Here is an 18,218-nt window from a genome sequence, read left to right as displayed (position 1 = left end):
AAAGGATGGAGCTTAATACACCAAGAGGGGTACGCTGGAATACCATAATCTTAGTTTTCTTTTGCTTTCTATTTTATTCAGTTCTTTTTAGTTCTCTTGTGTGTTAGAATTTTTGATTCAATACTTTTAATGGCTATCTACATAACAATGAGAAACTAAACCCCTCTCTGCCAAGACAAGAGGGGAAGCTTAATGGGTTCTAGTATTCTTTACAGTGATCATAAATGAATTTCATGTTTTAGTCCATTTCTTTGTCTTCGTTTGATTGCATTTGTTGTGTTGAAGATGTCTACAAACTTCTTAGATTCATTGTGATTTCCGGATACATTGAATGCTAGGGAATCCCTATGACATTTCTCAATTGAGCTTTATTTTAGAAACATAATCAATCAGTCATGATATGGTATTTGTTTTAGTTACTTTAAAATCCCAATTTTCTATATTTTTCGGGTAGAACGAATCATTATTCAGTTCTGTTCGAATTATAATTTGATCACATAATACTTGAATACATTAGGTGGAACTTCAAAGTCTTGGTAGATACAACAATCACTTATTCCTTTCTTTTACAAATATTGTTCTCTGCTTTCTCAATTACCAATCAAAATCATATTATTACTTTGCTAAACAATTTTTCTGAGCACCAACAATCTCTGTGGTTCGAAAATGACTATATTACACTTCTTTATCTTTGATACTCTAAAAAGAGTGATCAAATTTTGGCGTCGCTGCCGGGGATTGTTTAGTGTTCCTTAAAATTAAGTTTTGCATAGGTTTATTTTAAGTTTTGTTTTAGAGTTTGCTGATTTATGTTGCTTCTTAACAGGGAGTAAGATATCTCTAAATACTTGGCGACATTAGGAGCTGCTACGGGTGAAGGGAACAAGTGTTGTTGCTTCAATTGTGATTAGGCTGAAATATTGCCGAAATCACAGCCATTTGGGTAACATTGTATCTGTTTCTTGTTTTTTTTGTGTATGCAATATTCTAGGTCTGATCATTTTAATCGACTGTGTTACTATCACCGTTTAGCTAATAGGGTATTAGTGAATCACCCTAGTCACCAATGGCAGGTGAAGCCGAGAGATTAGCGGCTGAGGCTGAAGCTGCTAGAATAGTTGCTGAAGCCGCAGCCAATGCTGATGGACCTGGAACCCTTAGAGATTATTTGCAGCCGGAAAGGACTTCTACACCTTCTTGTATAGTTCTTCCGGCGAATGCTGGAAATGTGTCGATTAAGTATGGGCAGATACAAGCACTGCCTAATTTTCATGGTTTGGACTCAGAGAGTCCATATATACATTTGAAAGAATTTGATGAGGTTTGTGCTACTATGCCTTTTGTTGGTGCGAATCAAGATGTCGTGAAACTGAAATTGTTTCCATTTTCTCTAAAGGAGAAAGCTAAGACTTGGTTGCATTCTTTGCGACCAAATACCATTAGGACATGGAATGAAATGACTAGAGAGTTTCTGAAAAAGTTTTTTCCAATTCACAAAACAATCACTCTTAGAAAATGTATAATGAATTTTTCTCAAAAGGAAAATGAGTCGTTTTTCGAGTGTTGGGAGAGATTTAAAGACTTTCTTTCTAGCTGCCCTCATCATGGTTATGAAATTTGGAGAGTAATTAACTTCTTTTATGGTGGTCTGAATTTATATATGCGTCAATTTGTTGAAATGATGTGTAATGGGAAATTTCTGAACAAGTCACATGATGATGCTTGGACTTACTTCGATTCGCTAGCAGAAAACTCCCAAAATTGGGACACTTCAGGCACGACGGATGGAAATAAGTCCAAAGCTTTAGCTAGTTCTAGGCCTGGAATGTATGTGTTGAATGAAGAACGTGACTTGAATGCTAAGATTGCTAGTTTGCATAGGAAAGTTGATGTGATTCAGAAACCAAATGTAGTTAAGGTAGTTGATCCGGTCGAACATGCTTGTGGTATTTGCGAAAGTCTTGAACACTATACTAAGGATTGTCCTACAATTCCAGCATTTCAGGAAGTGTTACATGACCAAGCAAATTCCATGGATACTTATAAAAGACCATTTAGCTCTCCATATTTAGAAACATACATCCAAATTGGAAAAACCATCCTAATTTTAGTTGGAAGAATGGTCCTACAATGAATGGTGTTAATGTTCCCCAAGGGTCTTCATCTAGTAACCCTAATGTGCCACCTCATTAGAATTCTCTTGAGGATACTTTACATACTTTTATGCAGGGACAGACACAGATAAATCAGAATGTTATGAAGACTTTAGATGAGCTGAAAACTAGCATAGTTAGAATTGAATCACGTCTCAAAGTTAGGGAGGAAGGAACATTGCCTTCCCAAATCAACCTAACCCAAAAGGCCAATTTGAGGTTAAAAATTCTAACTTGGAGCAAGTTAATGTTGTCACCACTCTCAGAAGTGGTAAGGTGATTGAGACACTGATGAAGATGAACGAACCTAAGAAGTCTCTGGAGTTTAAGAGTAATGATGGTCACAGTGATACTCAAAATGAACAATCTGAAATTGATAAGAAAATGCATGCTCCATTTCCTCATCGTTTATTGTCTACTGAATAGTTGGCTGATAATAAGGATATCCTTGATGTTTTTCAACAGGTGAAGATCAGCATACCTCTTTTGAGTGTGATTAAGCAATTTCCAACTTACGCCAAGTTCTTGAAGGATCTCTGCACGGTCAAGAGGAAGCACAATGTGCAGAAAAAGGCATTCCTCACGGAACAGGTAAGTTTTATTCTTCAACATAACACTCCTCCCAAATATAAAGATCCGGGATGCCTTACTATTTCTTGTATAATAGGGGATTTCATGATCAAACAAGCACTTCTGGATTTGGGGCTAGTCTAAATCTCCTACCATTCTCGGTTTATGAGCAGTTGGGCTTAGGTGAATTAAAACCCACCTCGGTCACTCTACAACTTGCTGACAGATCAGTTAAAGTACCGAGAGGGGTAATTGAGAATGTGTTAATTCAAATCGTTAAATTTTACTATCCGGTGGATTTTATCGTTTTGGATACTCAACCTGTAGCTAATGCTAGTAAAGAAATACATGTCATCTTAGGTCGTCCTTTTCTTGCAACTGCAAATACCTTGATTAATTGTCGAACTGGAAAAATGAATCTTTCATTTGGAAATATGACTGTTGAGTTGAATATATCTGATGCATGTAAAGATCCAGGTGGTAGAGATGATATTCATGAAGTTAATATGATTGAGACATGTGTGCAGGAAAAAGCATCTCATATAGAAGATAAGGTTCCTTTAGAAGCTTGTATTCCTAATCTGTGGGATTTCGATGAGGATGGATACATTGAAGAAGTTAATTCTTCACTGAATTCATCCCTGTTGCTGGATACAAATAAGTGGCAGTCTAGATTTGAGTCACTTCAAATCAGTCTAGAATTCTCAAAGCCTTAATTTAATCCTCTTCCTAATGAACTGAATTATGATGTGTTAGGCCAAAATGAAAATTTTCTTATTTCCTTACATCTGAACTTAATGAGGAACATGAAACAATAATTTCGCATGTTCTTAGGAGGCATATAAGTGCCGCAGGATGGAGTATTGCAGACATAGAAGGAATTGATGCTAGGAAGTCACAACTCAATGAGCTTCATGAAATCAGGAATGATGGTGATATGAACTGCAAATGTAAAATGAGAAAGTTTCTTAATAAGCATGTTATTAGGGAAATATTGGAACCAGTTCTTTGTTATGATTCTCAACTACACCAGTTCTCAGGTAAGCTTAAGACACGATGGAAAGACCCATTTGTTGTTAACAATGAATTTTATGATGGTACCGTTGATATTGATAATCCTAACTGCAACATCTTCAAGGTTAAGGTGAATCCAGAAGTCGATACCACGGCTCTGGAGGATCCTTCTTATGTTTGATTGGCTGTGTTTTGCAGATGTCTGGCTGGAGAAATAAAATTTAGCGCTTTAGGGAGACAACCCTTGTGTTTGTGGGTATCACAGTTGGAATCCCACACGAGACATACTCATCCTCTTGTGCGAGCTTGAGGTTTAAAGGCTTGTTGCATGAACTAAATGCAAACGAACTGACTTGCGACAGGGGTAAATAATGTAGTTTTATTTCTTTTCTTTACCATGAATAATATGTGTGTACTTGGCTGATTACCCCCTTCCACCTTTGAACTGTTTTTAATCACTACCACATTGGGGACAATGTAGAAATTAGGTTGGGGGTGGGGTAAATCCATGCTTTACTGTTTTGAAGATTATTGTTTTTCTTTTTCATATAGTTCTGTTATGTCTCATCTTTAAAAAAAAAAATGAAGTGAAAATTTTATATGATAAGATCATCTGTTTATCGGTCTTTCTACACCACTATTTAGTGGTTTTAATCCAGTTGTTTGGCGGATTTGTCTAGCTGTTTAGCAGATGCCTTTAATCCAGCTGTTTAGCGGATTTGTCTTGTTTTTTAGCAGACAGTTCCCAATCACTGTTTAGTGGTTCCGTCTAGCTGTTTAGCAAACGTCTCTCTATATCCATATGTGTAGCGGATACATTTTTTTTCTTGTTTTGCTCGGGACTAGCAAAATGTAAGTGTGGGGGAGTTTGATAAGCACGTAAGTGCGACATTTTTATACCCACATTTACACTAGCTAGGTCTCGTTAGCGGGCTAATAATATTGTCTTTAAGTCATTTACAGGAGCTACAAGTGAAATCCGTTCACTAGGAGGATAAATGGATTTGTGGGCTGGCAATCCAACAACTCATGGCCGCACCACCTCGCCATTTCATGGCCAGAGATATCAATTTACAAAACAAAGAATTATCTTTGTTTTTTCAAGCGTGTGAGCCGCACTAGTGGGACTAAGAGAAATGGATAGACGTGTCCAACTCTTTCACCGCATAATTTTTCATTCTAAGACAAAAACAGAAGAAAGGAAAAAAAAACAACATCTTCTCTTCTTATCTTATCATATGAAATCAAAAATTAGGTTTAGAACAGCAAGGGGTGGCTCGTTTTCATGTCTTCTCAAGTAGCTGCTACTCGATAGAAATCTGTGGTTTGAGATCAAATATCATGGAGAAAACGAAGTGTTGGTGGCATTCATTCTGAACAGAGAAAGGGGTTCGATTCATTGAAGTGCAAGGACTGTATTCAACCAAGAATTAACGAGAAGATTAAGCAACAGATTTGGGGGTTTTGTAGTTTAATCAAATGGGTGCTGATTTGAGTTGGTTCTGAGTTCGAGTGGGTGGTGGATTGAGACTCAAGCTCAGCTGATGGAAGAATTAAATAGAAATTGGGGATTTTGCCTGTGAACCGAATTGATTTTAGTAAGGGCTGAGTTTGAGATGGAGAAGGATCGATTGACGAGTTTGTCTGCTGGATTGGGCAACAGTTGTCATTCTAGGTCTCTGTGATTTTATGGGTTTTGGCAACAGTAGCAACAACAACACTGGATTTTGGGGTTTTGGCATGAAATGATTTCTAGGGTGTTAGAGCATAGCTCCGTCGACCTAGCATGCGTTGCTATATCTAGCATGTTTGTCAATGTTAGTGATCAAAACTATGAGTCTTGATTTCTAGTCTATTATAGCTAAGTCTCGGACTAGGATAGAAAAGCGTAGTTGAGCTTAAGGACTTCATGGCGATTCATCATACAACGACGAAGATCTACTCAAGGAACCGTGGAACTTCATCAACAAAAAGGTATGTGGAGACTTGAACTTATCTATCACACAAAAGTCTATCTATTCTAACTCTTACTTCTTATGAGACAAAAAGTCGTATTCTATATAGACTCGATCATACACATTTGACATTTCGAGCTGAGTAGTCACTACTTATCTTTTTCTCGAAATCGTGTGTTGGTAAAGCGTTTCGCTTTGATCAAGTTTATCTTCACCTAGTGACGAAAGTCATGAAAAGTTTCAATTACTTTGAGAATTGCTCTGACGTGAAACGGTCTGTGAATAACGGATATATAACGTCCTCTGAGAATGTCTCAATGATTGGAATGAGAGTTTAGATTACATAACCATGTATTCCTTAATCCGAAGTTTTCGAACTTTGTTGATTGAGAGAAATCGGAGGAATTGGCTTTCTCAAGTCCGCGAACTGACGGAAGTTCTCTTGCCGAGAATTTCTGCTGGGATTTTCCAAAAACTCGTTTGCGTATTTAGTCCGCGAACTGGCGGAAGTCTCTTTGCCGAGATTTTTGCTGAGTTTGGATAACTCTTCCGGTTGCCTTAAGTCCGCGAACTTGTTTGTGAGCTTAAGTGGTTATGATCTAAAGATGTGCTCTGAACATGAAACTTAAATTACTAAGAATGCTTTATGCAAACCGTGGCTATAAAGTTCATGAGCCGATTCATCGAATCGAATCATCTTTGTTTCAAATGTGTCTTGTGTAGTTACATAAGATCTCATAGCAATTGAACAACTCTCTAACTAGTTCATTTGAGTCAATTGAACTAGTTATGGTGAAGAAGAACTAGGTTAACATGAATTGCTCATATGGTTAACCTTTTGGGTTACTATGTTGAACCAACATACACGTACACGTTTGGGCATGGTTTTCACAAACCCAGTAAACGTCTACCCAAGTGTGTGTGACAAGCTAAGTTTTCGATCTAACGGTTGAGAAATATTAGCTTGAATCTAAATCAGGTTTTCATCTAACGGTGAATATGGATTGCTTTGTAACTAAGGCAAAACCCTGATTTGAAGGCTATATAAAGGAGACATTTAGCATTGTGCAAAACTAATCCCCACACGTCTGTGTGATACTAGTGCGCTCGCTAGAGTCGATTCTCCTTTAACCTTTGGTTTTCTTCTCTAAAACCAGGTTAACGACTTATAGACTTCATTGGGATTGTGAAGCTAGACCGATACTACTTTTATCGTAGTTGTGTGATATGATCTTGCATCTCCTATCGTACGAGTACAATCTATTGATTGGCTTGAGATCGTGAGAGTTCTCCGATAGGCAAGATAAAGAAGTCACAAACATCTTCGTCTCACTGTTTCTGATTCCTCGACAAATCGCTTGTATAGTCAAGAAGGATTGTTGAGAGGTGATTGATTAATATAGGTTGTTCTTCGGGAATATAAGACCGGATTATCAATTGGTTCCTGTTCACCTTGATTTTATATCTTAAGACGGAACAAAACCTAGGGTTTTTCCGTGGGAGACAGATTTATCCTTTGATAGACTTTTCTGTGTGAGATAGATTTGTTTATTATCAAGTTTGCGATTTTGGGTTGCAGCAACTCTTAGTTGTGGGTGAGATCAGCTAAGGGAATCAAGTACGCAGTATCCTGCTGGGATCAGAGGCATAGGAGTACAACTGTACCTTGAATTAGTGGGAGACTGATTGGGGTTTAACTATAGTCCAGTCCGAAGTTAGCTTGGAGTAGGCTAGTGTCTGTAGCGGCTTAATACAGTGTGTATTCAATCTGGACTTGGTCCCGGGGTTTTTTCCAGCAATTGCGGTTTCCTCGTTAACAAAATTCTGGTGTCTGTGTTATTTCTATTTCCGCATTATATTTGTTATATAATTGAAATAATACAGGTTGTGCGTTTGTGATCGTCAATTGGAAATCCGACCTTTGGTTGTTGATTGATATTGATTGGTCCTTGACATTGGTCGGTACCGTCCAAGTATTCCTTGTATTTGATAAAGACTCGCTATTGTTTTTAGCTTAAGTAAAAATCAAATCAAGAGAGAGATATTAACTCCTTGAGATACTTTTATCTAGATTGAGTCTGACTGTCTAGCTGATTCTCTAGCAAAGTATTTCGGAGTTAGTCCATACATATTGCTAAGAGAAATATTGGGTGTTGTTGTTAGACCCCCGCTTTTTCAATTGGTATCAGAGCAGGAAAACACGTTAAAGACCTTATAAGTCTATGTTTGTAGAGATCTGATTATGGATGAGTCTATCTCTAATAACGTACCAGTTCAGAAATTACCAGATGATTCTAAAAGCTTGGATTCACCTGAGAGAACGGTCACATCTAAGTCAATATCCAAACATTCTCTTGATGTAAAAATTGTTGATTGGGAAACTCTCCTAAAAGAACATTTGGATGAACTTTCTGATGAAGGTGATTCAGATATTGATAGAGATGTTGATGAGGAAGTCTCAGAGTATGTTAAGTTTTTGGATTCGTGGAATATGAAGAAGATTACAACTTCTCATGTCACACCTCTTCTGACTCTTCTTTGTCGAGAAAACAAGAAATTGAGAAGATGTTACGCAGGTGTCTATTTTTCGAATCGTTCTACCGAATCGATCCTCAAGGATTCCGAGGAAAACCTCCGTATGAAGTCACTTGAATGTGATAATCTTTATCAAAAGTACTTTTTGTTGGAAGAGAAACTTGCATAATCTGAAGCAAGGTTTAACTTCCAGCAAACAAGTTTTGACGACAGAGAAAGCGCTTATCTCACTCGAGAAAAACGCCTTGAGGCTGATTTAGCTGCTGCTCTTGATAAAATCAAGATGTTGGAAGATGACTTGAAAAAGTTCAATACTAGTTCAAGCAAATTAACCACTATGCTAGGAGCAAGTAAAAATCATCGTGATACACGGGGATCGGGCTATAAGGGAACAAATGCTCCAAGTACTAGCAAAGAGGTAAAATTTGTCAAGGCTAGTGATTCTTCTCAACAAAAGGTTTCCATTGATGGAAAAAGTGAAATATCTTCTCCGGAAGTTAAGGTTCAAAAGAGAAAAGTTTATCAACCTCCAAAGTTAGCACACACGGATCGAGGTAAGAACATTCCTTATGTTTTCCACTATTGGGGAAATAAAGGTCACCTGGAAAGGAGATGTCGTTTCCGTATAAGGAATGAGAAAATTCATGATGTTCTTGTTTGGGCATCACAAGAAGTTGTGAAACTAAGATCATACGTTAAGACTGATCCTCTTAACGTTACAGGTTGTAATTGTCCAACCTTTAGGCAAAGGAATCAGTGCTATGATAGACCTAGCTTTGCCTATAAACGTCGTACGAATCCTTTTCATAATCGTAATGGTTATCAAAAGGATAACTTCGTAAAGACGAAGACAAGATCCGATGCTCCCAATTGGAGAAAGACTAACTTGCAAAAGAATAGTAAATCCAATTCTCTTCCAAGAATTCTAGAAGAGAGTGATGGGAAGAAGGTTCAGACTGTTCCTAAACGGACTCAGAAGTGGATACCGAAGAAAGACAATGATGTTTTGAGTGTGAAAAGGAATGATCTTCCATAAAACTCCATGACTATGGAAAAGGCAGTATCCATGATGTTGGAACTTAACAAGTTTTTTGGAAAAATGGAATTGGATGTGAAAGGTTCTAAAAGTGATCTCTTTCATGATAATCTAAAGGTCACTTTTGGTGAGCAAGACTTTGTTCACCCCAACACAACTTGATTGTGTTGGAAGTGCATCCTCACCAAGGAATGCCCTGCTTTGTATACGGTGAGGGAAACACAAGAATTGGGGCACCCAGATTATGTTCGGTAATGCGGTAGAATTCGATTGGATTCATCTAAAAAGGTATGTTTATAAACTTGAGCAAGATTTGTACTTTTATTTGCTTAGAATACTTATAATAATCTTGCATATCGTTCATTTCTATCTAACTTGATCTGTGTTTAAGGTTCTTAAATGTTTAGGTTTGAAAATAATAGTTCGGGATGTTTGGACTACATGGTACACATACCAAGTATGCATAACAGCATTCAAAATCAAAATCCAGGGGTTTAAGTTCGCAAACCCGTATGCATACTTGACGTCGATATTCGGTAAACTTGTTTTGGCCGTAACTTCTTCGTCCGAACTCGGATTTACCTCATTCTTTTTGAATTCTCTTCCTTATTGAATTACCTTAAAAATGGAGATGATAATTGTTAAATTTGGATGAGTTAATATTGGTCTTTGTCCTGTCTCTTGTTTTTTAATGTTTGTTCCGTTTCGTTGCACTCCTTCTATTCTCTTAGACTTGGGCACTGGGATTCTTGGAGAAATCCTATTCTAAGCTATTTTGTGGCTGTTACAAGAGTGATGTTGGTGAATCAAAAAAAAGGAAGTTCGAGAATGGGTAGTAGTTCACATTGCTATATATTCTTGAGTGTTCACAATCATCTCATGTGAACTATGGTGCATAGTCGTCAATGACTTTGTATGTTCTTCTTTGTTAAGGAAATATTTTTATACACTTTTGGTAACCACTCTTGATATAAATCCGTGCGAAAAAGATTGATTCTACCTTCTAAGGGAAAAGATTGTTATTGCAGTATTAATCTTTATGATTTGGTGATATTGCAAATGTTTATGGGATATGTATTGTTTGCGTCAGTGAACTTGAAGGTCCCATATTTTGTCTAAAGTAAAGTCGTTCATAAATTGATACTCGTATTGATGAAAGGACAAATGGACTTTTGACAATTACAAAAGTTATTGCTATGCAGTCATTTATTTGATGGAAAATAGGATGAAATCTTTTGTTTGACAAGGATAAAGTCTATTATGTCGTTATGCAAATAGTGATGGAAAATAGAATAGATCCTTGTATGTTATCCACGGTATTGATCTTCATTGATCCATTTTGTTATGTTTTACCGTGAAGGCTCCACTGTGTATCTTATGTTGAGCACCTTACAACTATGTCGATTAATATTGGCCTTGTTGGTTGTTCCATGAGATGTTATATGTTGAGCATTCTTGAAATAAATTAATCATCTTGATTGGTTATTTAGTTATTTGCTCTGAAAGTCTTCTTTTGTCGAGTAAAATCTTTTGACAATTAAATTGATTGCTTCGGTGATTAGTTTGGTTGTGTATTCCAATTAGATTAATTATAGGTTTTCTTGTAATTAATCTAGTTGAGTTTTTTATATATTCCACAAGTTCTTGTGTTGAGTATATGAATGGCTATACTAATCATGTTCTATTGGTTGATATAGTTGTATATTCCGTAAGGTTTTCCTTATGTTGAGTATTTGAACGATTAAGGTAGTCATCTCCATGTGGTTATCTTAGTCGTAGCTCCGTGAGTTTTCTTATGTTGAGCACAATCAATTAAATTGATCACTTATGTGGTTTTATTTAGTTGCGTATTCCGATTAAATTAATCATGGGTTTACTTGTGATTAATTTGGTTGAGTTTTGGATATAAAAAATCATTTCCATGGTTTTTGGTGTCCAATTAAAAAATCCTTCTTTTTTTTAGAAATTAAGGTCGATCTTGTTGTTCTTTAGGGAATGACATCAAATGGGGGAGAGTTCTTTTAAACTTGTGCTTAATGGTAATATCTTGCGGGGTGTGCGGCTGTGGAATTTTATAGGGGTTGTCTCGTATCTTAAAACTCCTTGATGAATGCATTTAGTTTCGGCTTTATGATTGCATCTAAATTAAGTTGGTATGTATTTTTTTCTTTTAGTCTATGAAATGTCTCTTGTGGAAATTCATTATGATCCCGTTCTTTTAACTTTGCCAATTTTATTGACAAAAAGGGGGAGAAATAATGTAGTTCACACTACAAATACATATGGTTTTCAGATCATTGTGTAAGGGGGAGTGGTTTCCATGATCGATATGGAGTATTGACTAAGGGGGAGTGATAATATCACCATAGTATTGTTGTTGAAGTCGTGATGCAATTGGACTTTGATGTTACATGATAATACTATGACACTGTATACTAATGATCGAGAATCTCGATTTCTCTCATTGTTATAGCTACGGATCTTCAACAACGGTGGTGCTAAACTTACAAACTTTGGGATCATTGGAGTACTTGGAAAGACGAATATTTCAAGGAACGTTGAAGATTAGACTATGGAATAGGAGCCACTAAAGTTTATCTTTTTTGTATTCCATATGTATTAATAGTTTTGTCACTAAAAATGACAAAGGGGGAGATTGTTAGAGAATAGCTCGGTCGACCTCGCATGCGTTGCTATATCAAGCATGTTTGTCAATGTTAGTGATCAAAACTATGAGTCTTGATTTCTAGTCTATTATAGCTAAGTCTCGGACTAGGATAGAAAAGTGTAGTTGAGCTCAAGAACTCCATGGAAATCATCATACAAGACGAAGGACTACTCAAGGAACTGGTGGAACTTCATCGACTAAAAGGTATGTGGAGACTTGAACTTATCTATCACTCAAAAGTCTATATATTCAGTCTCCTACTTCTTATGAGACAAAAAGTCGTATGCTATATAGACTGGATCATACACATTTGACATTTCGAGCTGAGTATTCACTACTTATATTTTTCTCGAAATCGTGTGTTGGTAAAGCGTTTCTCTTTGATCAATTTTTATCTTCACCTAGTGACGAAAGTCATGAAAAGTTTCAATTATTTTGAGAATTGCTCTGACGTGAAACGGTCTGTGAATAACGACTATATAACGTCCTATGAGAATGTCTCAATGATTGGAATGAGAGTTTAGATTACATAACCATGTATTCCTTAATCCGAAGTTTTCGAACTTTGTTGATTGAGAGAAACCGGAAGAATTGGCTTTGCCAAGTCCGCGAACTCAGTTCGCGAATTAACGGAAGTTCTCTTGCCGAGAATTTCTGCTGGGATTTTCCAAAAACTCATTTGCGTGTTTAGTCCGCGAACTAGCGGAAGTCTCTTTGCCGAGATTTTCTGCTGAGTTTGGAAAACTCTGACGGTTGCCTTAAGTACGCGAACTTGTTTGTGACCTTAAGTGGTTATGATCTAAAGATGTGCTCTGAACATGAAACTTAAATTACTAAGGAATGCTTTACGCAAACCGTGTCTATAAAGTTCATGAGACGATTCATCGAATCGAGTCATCTTTGTTTCAATTGTGTCTTGTGTAGTTACATAAGAGCTCATAGCAATTGAACAACTCTCTAACTAGTTCATTTGAGTCAATTGAACTAGTTATGGTGAAGAAGAACTAGGTTAATATGAATGCTCATATGGTTAACCTTTTGGGTTACTATGTTGAACCAACATACACGTACACGTTTGGGCATGGTTTTCACAAACCCAGTAAACGTCTACCCAAGTGTGAGTGACAAGCTAAGTTTTCGATCTAACGGTTGAGAAATATTAGCTTGAATCTAAATCAGGTTTTCATCTAACGGTGAATATGGATTGCTTTGTAACTAAGGAAAAACCCTGATTTGAAGGTTATATAAAGGAGACTTCTAGCATTGTGCAAAACTAATCCCCACACGTCTGTGTGATACTAGTACGCTCACTAGAGTCGATTCTCCTTTAACCTTTGGTTTTCTTCTCTAAAACCAGGTTAACGACTTAAAGACTTCATTGGGATTGTGAAGCCAGACCGATACTACTTTTATCTTAGTTGTGTGATCTGATCTTGTATCTTCTATCGTACGAGTACAATCTATTGATTGGCTTGAGATCGTGAGAGTTCTCTGATAGGCAAGATAAATAAGTCACAAACATCTTCGTCTCACTGTTTGTGATTCCTCGAAAAACCGTTTGTATAGTTAAGAAGGATTGTTGAGAGGTGATTGATTAATCTAGGCTGTTCTTCGGGAATATAAGACCGGATTATCAATTGGTTCCTGTTCACCTTGGTTTTATATCTTAAGAAGGAACAAAACCTAGGGTTTTTATGTGGGAGACAGATTTATCCTTTGATAGACTTTTTTGTGTGAGACAGATTTGTTTATTATCAAGTCTGCGATTTTGGGTTGCAGCAACTCTTAGTTGTGGGTGAGATCAGCTAAGGGAATCAAGTGCGCAGTATCCTGCTGGGATCAGAGGCGTAGGAGTACAACTGTACCTTGAATTAGTGGGAGACTGAGTGGGGTTCAACTATAGTCCAGTCCGAAGTTAGCTTGGAGTAGGCTAGTGTCTGTAGCGGCTTAATACAGTGTGTATTCAATCTGGACTAGGTCCCGGGGTTTTTCTGCAATTACGGTTTCCTCGTTAAAAAAATTCTGGTGTCTGTGATATTTCTATTTCCGCATTATATTTGTTATATAATTGAAATAATACAGGTTGTGCGTTTGTGATCGTCAATTGGAAATACGACCTTTGGTTGTTGATTGATATTGACTGATCCTTGGACATTGGTCGGTACCGTCCAAGTATTCCTTGTATTTGATAAAGACTCGATATTGTTTTTATCTTGAGTAAAAATCAAATAAAGAGAGAGATATTAACTCCTTGAGATACTTTTATCTAGATTGAGTCTGACTGTCTAGTTGATTCTCTAGCAAAGTATTTCGGAGTTAGTCCATACAGATTGCTAAGCGAAATATTGGGTGGTGTTTTTAGACCCCCGCTTTTTCATTGGGTTCATATGTTTAAATTGAATATCTCAATTGTGAAATGAGCGCTGCAGAAATGGCAACAGGTTGAATTGTGCTTCGTTTATATAGACTGAAATTGGTCTTGTCTTGGTAGGAAGGCAGTGAGTTTAATGTCGAGAAATTGTTGCAATGGAGCTGGTGGATTTGAACTGAAGTTCAGGGAGTTGAAAGTGGTGCTGCAGCCGGGAGGAACTTACGTTTTGACTGCAAACAATTTGCTCAAGATGCTGGTGTTAGTTGGATGAATTTTTATGTGAGATATTTGGTTCGAGACAAGTGGGCTTGATTTATTTGAGAAATTGCCGCAGTCAACTCAGCTGGGAGAGGAGATTTTGATGTACATGTAATCAACTACTGATTTCAGCTGGTGTAAGCAGAAATATGTGGAAGACGTTACAGCTATATGGAGTATTTTCCCCAAATCCAGGAAGTGTTTGAATCAAGTAGTTCGAGAATAAGTCAAGTTGTTGTTGTATAAAGGATGGAGCTTAATCAACCAAGAGGGGTACGCTGGAATACCATAATCTTAGTTTTCTTTTGCTTTCTATTTTATTCAGTTCTTTTTAGTTCTTTAGTGTGTTAGAGTTTTTGATTCAATACTTTTAATGGCTATCTACACAACAATGAGAAACTAAACCCCTCTCTGCCAAGAAAAGAGGGGAAGCTTAATGGGTTCTAGTATTCTTTATAGTGATCATAAATGAATTTCATGTTTTAGTTCATTTCTTTGTCTTCGTTTGATTGCATTTTTGTGTTGAAGATGTCTACAAACTTCTTAGATTCATTGTGATTTCCGGATACATTGAATGCTAGGGAATCCCTGTGACATTTCTCAATTGAGCTTTATTTTAGAAACATAATCAATCAGTCATGATATGGTATTTGTTTTAGTTACTTTAAAATCCCAATTTGCTATATCTTCCGGGTATAACGAATCATTATTCAGTTCTGTTCGAGTTATAATTTGATCACATAATACTTGAATACATTAGGTGGAACCTAAAAGTCTTGGTAGATACAACAATCACTTATTCCTTTCTTTTACAAATATTTTTCTCTACTTACTCAATTACCAATCAAAATCATATTATTGCTTTGCTAAACAATTCTTTTGAGCACCAACAATCTCTGTGGTTCGAAAACGACTATATTACACTTCTTTATCTTTGATACTCTGAAAAGAGTGATCAGGGTGATGTTGATTTTAAAGCAAAAGCTCTCATACTATTAGTACTTTCCTGTCTAGGGTTTCCTGATAGTTTTGTACGTCCTTTTAGAGAAGTACTAAGTTATTTAGTTTTCGTGTGAATATTACTTGCAACTTTCAGGCTTTTTTGGAAGGACACAAAAGTATGTTGAAAGTGATTGGAGGAATCACAAAACAAACATGGGCCAACGCCTTTAAATTCGTCAGAGAAGTTCAGAGTCATATCAGTTTTCATAACACTTGAACGTTGTTTATTATCCGATTTATGACTGTTCTTCAGAGAGGAACAACTGGAGTTATTCAGATCCACCAAAGGAATTTTGATAGATTTCAAATCCTTAAGCATTGCTATTTCTGCTATGAGATCAGAGTTGATTCGGATTTGTTCATCCAATTTTTTTTATAGAATAACCAGTTTATTAGAACTTCTTCTTCGATTGGTTTTTAATGCTGGTGAGGTGTTTCTAGAGACTTTATTGTCCATAGGGTCAGATCGTTACAAACACAGACTTATAAGGTCTTTAAACGTGTTTGCCAGCTCTGATACCAATTGAAAAAGTGGGGAACAACAACCACACCCAATATTTCGCTTAGCAATCTGTATGGACAAACTCCGATATACTTTCAAGATAATCAACTAGACTCAATCTTAATAAAGTATATCAAAGAGTTATATCTCTCTTTCTTGATTCAATTCTTTCTCAAGCAAATAGAAATCTGCGAGTCGAATTGAATACAAGAAAAATCACTTGAACGGTACCAAGACCAATGTTCAAGTATCAATCAACAACCAAAGGTCGGGTTTCCAATTGATTGATTCAAACGCACAACCTGTGATATTTCAACTATATAACAAAATATAATGCAGAATAGAAATAACATAGACACCATAATTTTGTTAACGAGGAAACCGCAAATGCAGAAAAACCCAGAGACCTAGTCCAGATTGAACACACATTGTATTAAGCCGCTAAAGACACTAGCCTACTACAAACTAACTTCGGGATAGAATGTAGTTGAACCCCAATCAATCTCACACTGATCCAAGGTACAGTTATGCTCCTACGTCTCTGATCCCAGCAGGACACTACACACTTGATTCCCTTAGCTGATCTCACCCACAACTAAGAGTTGCTACGACCCAAAGTTGAAGACTTTAATAAACAAATCTGTATCACACAGAAAAGTCTACAGGAATAGATAAATCTGTCTCCCCCAGAAATACCTACAAGTTTTTGTTCCTTCTTTTGATAAATCAACGTGAACAGGAACCAATTGATAAACCTGACTTATATTCCCGAAGAACAACCTAGTATTATCAATCACCTCACAATAATCTTAATCGACGCGGCGAAAGAAGATATTGTGGAATCACAAACGATGAGACGAAGATGTTTGTGATTACTTTTATATCTTGCCTATCGGAGACATAAATCTCAAGCCAATCGTTATAATTGTACTCAAAACGATAGAAGATGCAAGATCAGATCACACAACTACGAGAAAGTAGTATCGGTCCGGTTTCACAATCCCAATGAAGTCTTTTCGTTAACCTGGTTTGCAAGAAGAAACCTAAGGTTAAAGGAGAATTGACTCTAGCTAATACAACTAGTATCACACAGGAGGTGTGGGGATTAGGTCTCCCAGTTGCTAGAGTTCTTCCTTATATAGTCTTTCAAATCAGGGTTTGCAATCAATGTTAGCTTGGTAACAAAGCATTCAATATTGACCGTTAGATGAAAACCTGATTAGATTCAAGCTAATATCTTTCAACCGTTGGATCGAAAAATTAGCTTGTTATACACAAATGAAATGCACGATTTTAGGTTTGTGTAACCGTACCCAAACATGTACATTTATGGGTTCAACAATAGTTAACTAAATGGTTAGCCATATGAGCACTTTCATATCAACCATATTCTTCTTCACCATAACTAGTTAAAAAGACCCAAATGAAATAATTAGAGAGTTGTTCAATTGCAAGGAAATCTTATGTAACTACACAAGACACAATCGAAGCAAAAACAATTTGATTCACTCGAATCGATTCATGAACTTTACAGACATGGTTTGCATTTAGCATTCCTTAGTTAATATAAATAAGTTCACAAACAATCGTCTTTAGATATAACCAACTTATGTTCACAGACTTAGTTCGCGGACTTAAGTTCCCGGAAGGAGTTCTCAAACTCCAGCAGATATTCTCGGGTCGAGAACTTCCGCCAGTTCACGGACTGGGTTCGCGGACTGAGTTCACGGCTCTTGTTCCGGTTCTCTTGATCAACAAAGTTCGCAAACTTCAGTTCAAGAAAAAAGGACTTATACATATATGTGTTGCCACACAATGCTTATATCCAACATTGGTTATATAATCTAAACTCTCATTTCAATCATTGAAACATTCTTAGAGGACGTTATATAGTTGTTATTCACAAACCATTTTTCGTCAAAGCTATTTTCAAAGTGATTGAAACATACCATGACTTTCGTCACTAGGTAAAGATGAACTTGGCCAAAGCGAAAGCTTACCAACACATATTTCGAGAAATAGATAGGCGAGATAAACTCGGCTCGAAATAGCAAATGTGTATAATCAAAGTCTATATAGCAAAATGACTTTTGTCTCAAGATAGGAGATAGAGTACATAGACTTTTGAATGATAGATAAGTTCAAGTCTCCACA

The 18,218-nt window shown here is 36.7% G+C and overlaps 1 non-coding gene across 1 annotated transcript; it reads right to left on the bottom strand.

Annotated features, from left to right (window-relative positions):
• Window positions 1–1,504: 1,504 nt before the first annotated feature.
• LOC113341441 lies at window positions 1,505–1,611 on the bottom strand. The gene has a single exon (XR_003355929.1). It is a non-coding gene; the product is annotated as a small nucleolar RNA R71 (small nucleolar RNA).
• Window positions 1,612–18,218: the final 16,607 nt, after the last annotated feature.

This window comes from Papaver somniferum, chromosome 1, assembly GCF_003573695.1.
Source record: "Papaver somniferum cultivar HN1 chromosome 1, ASM357369v1, whole genome shotgun sequence".
NCBI classification, from domain to species: Eukaryota; Viridiplantae; Streptophyta; class Magnoliopsida; order Ranunculales; family Papaveraceae; genus Papaver; species Papaver somniferum.
Note: the sequence above shows the minus strand (reverse complement) of the source record. Positions and strands in the feature narration are given on the sequence as shown.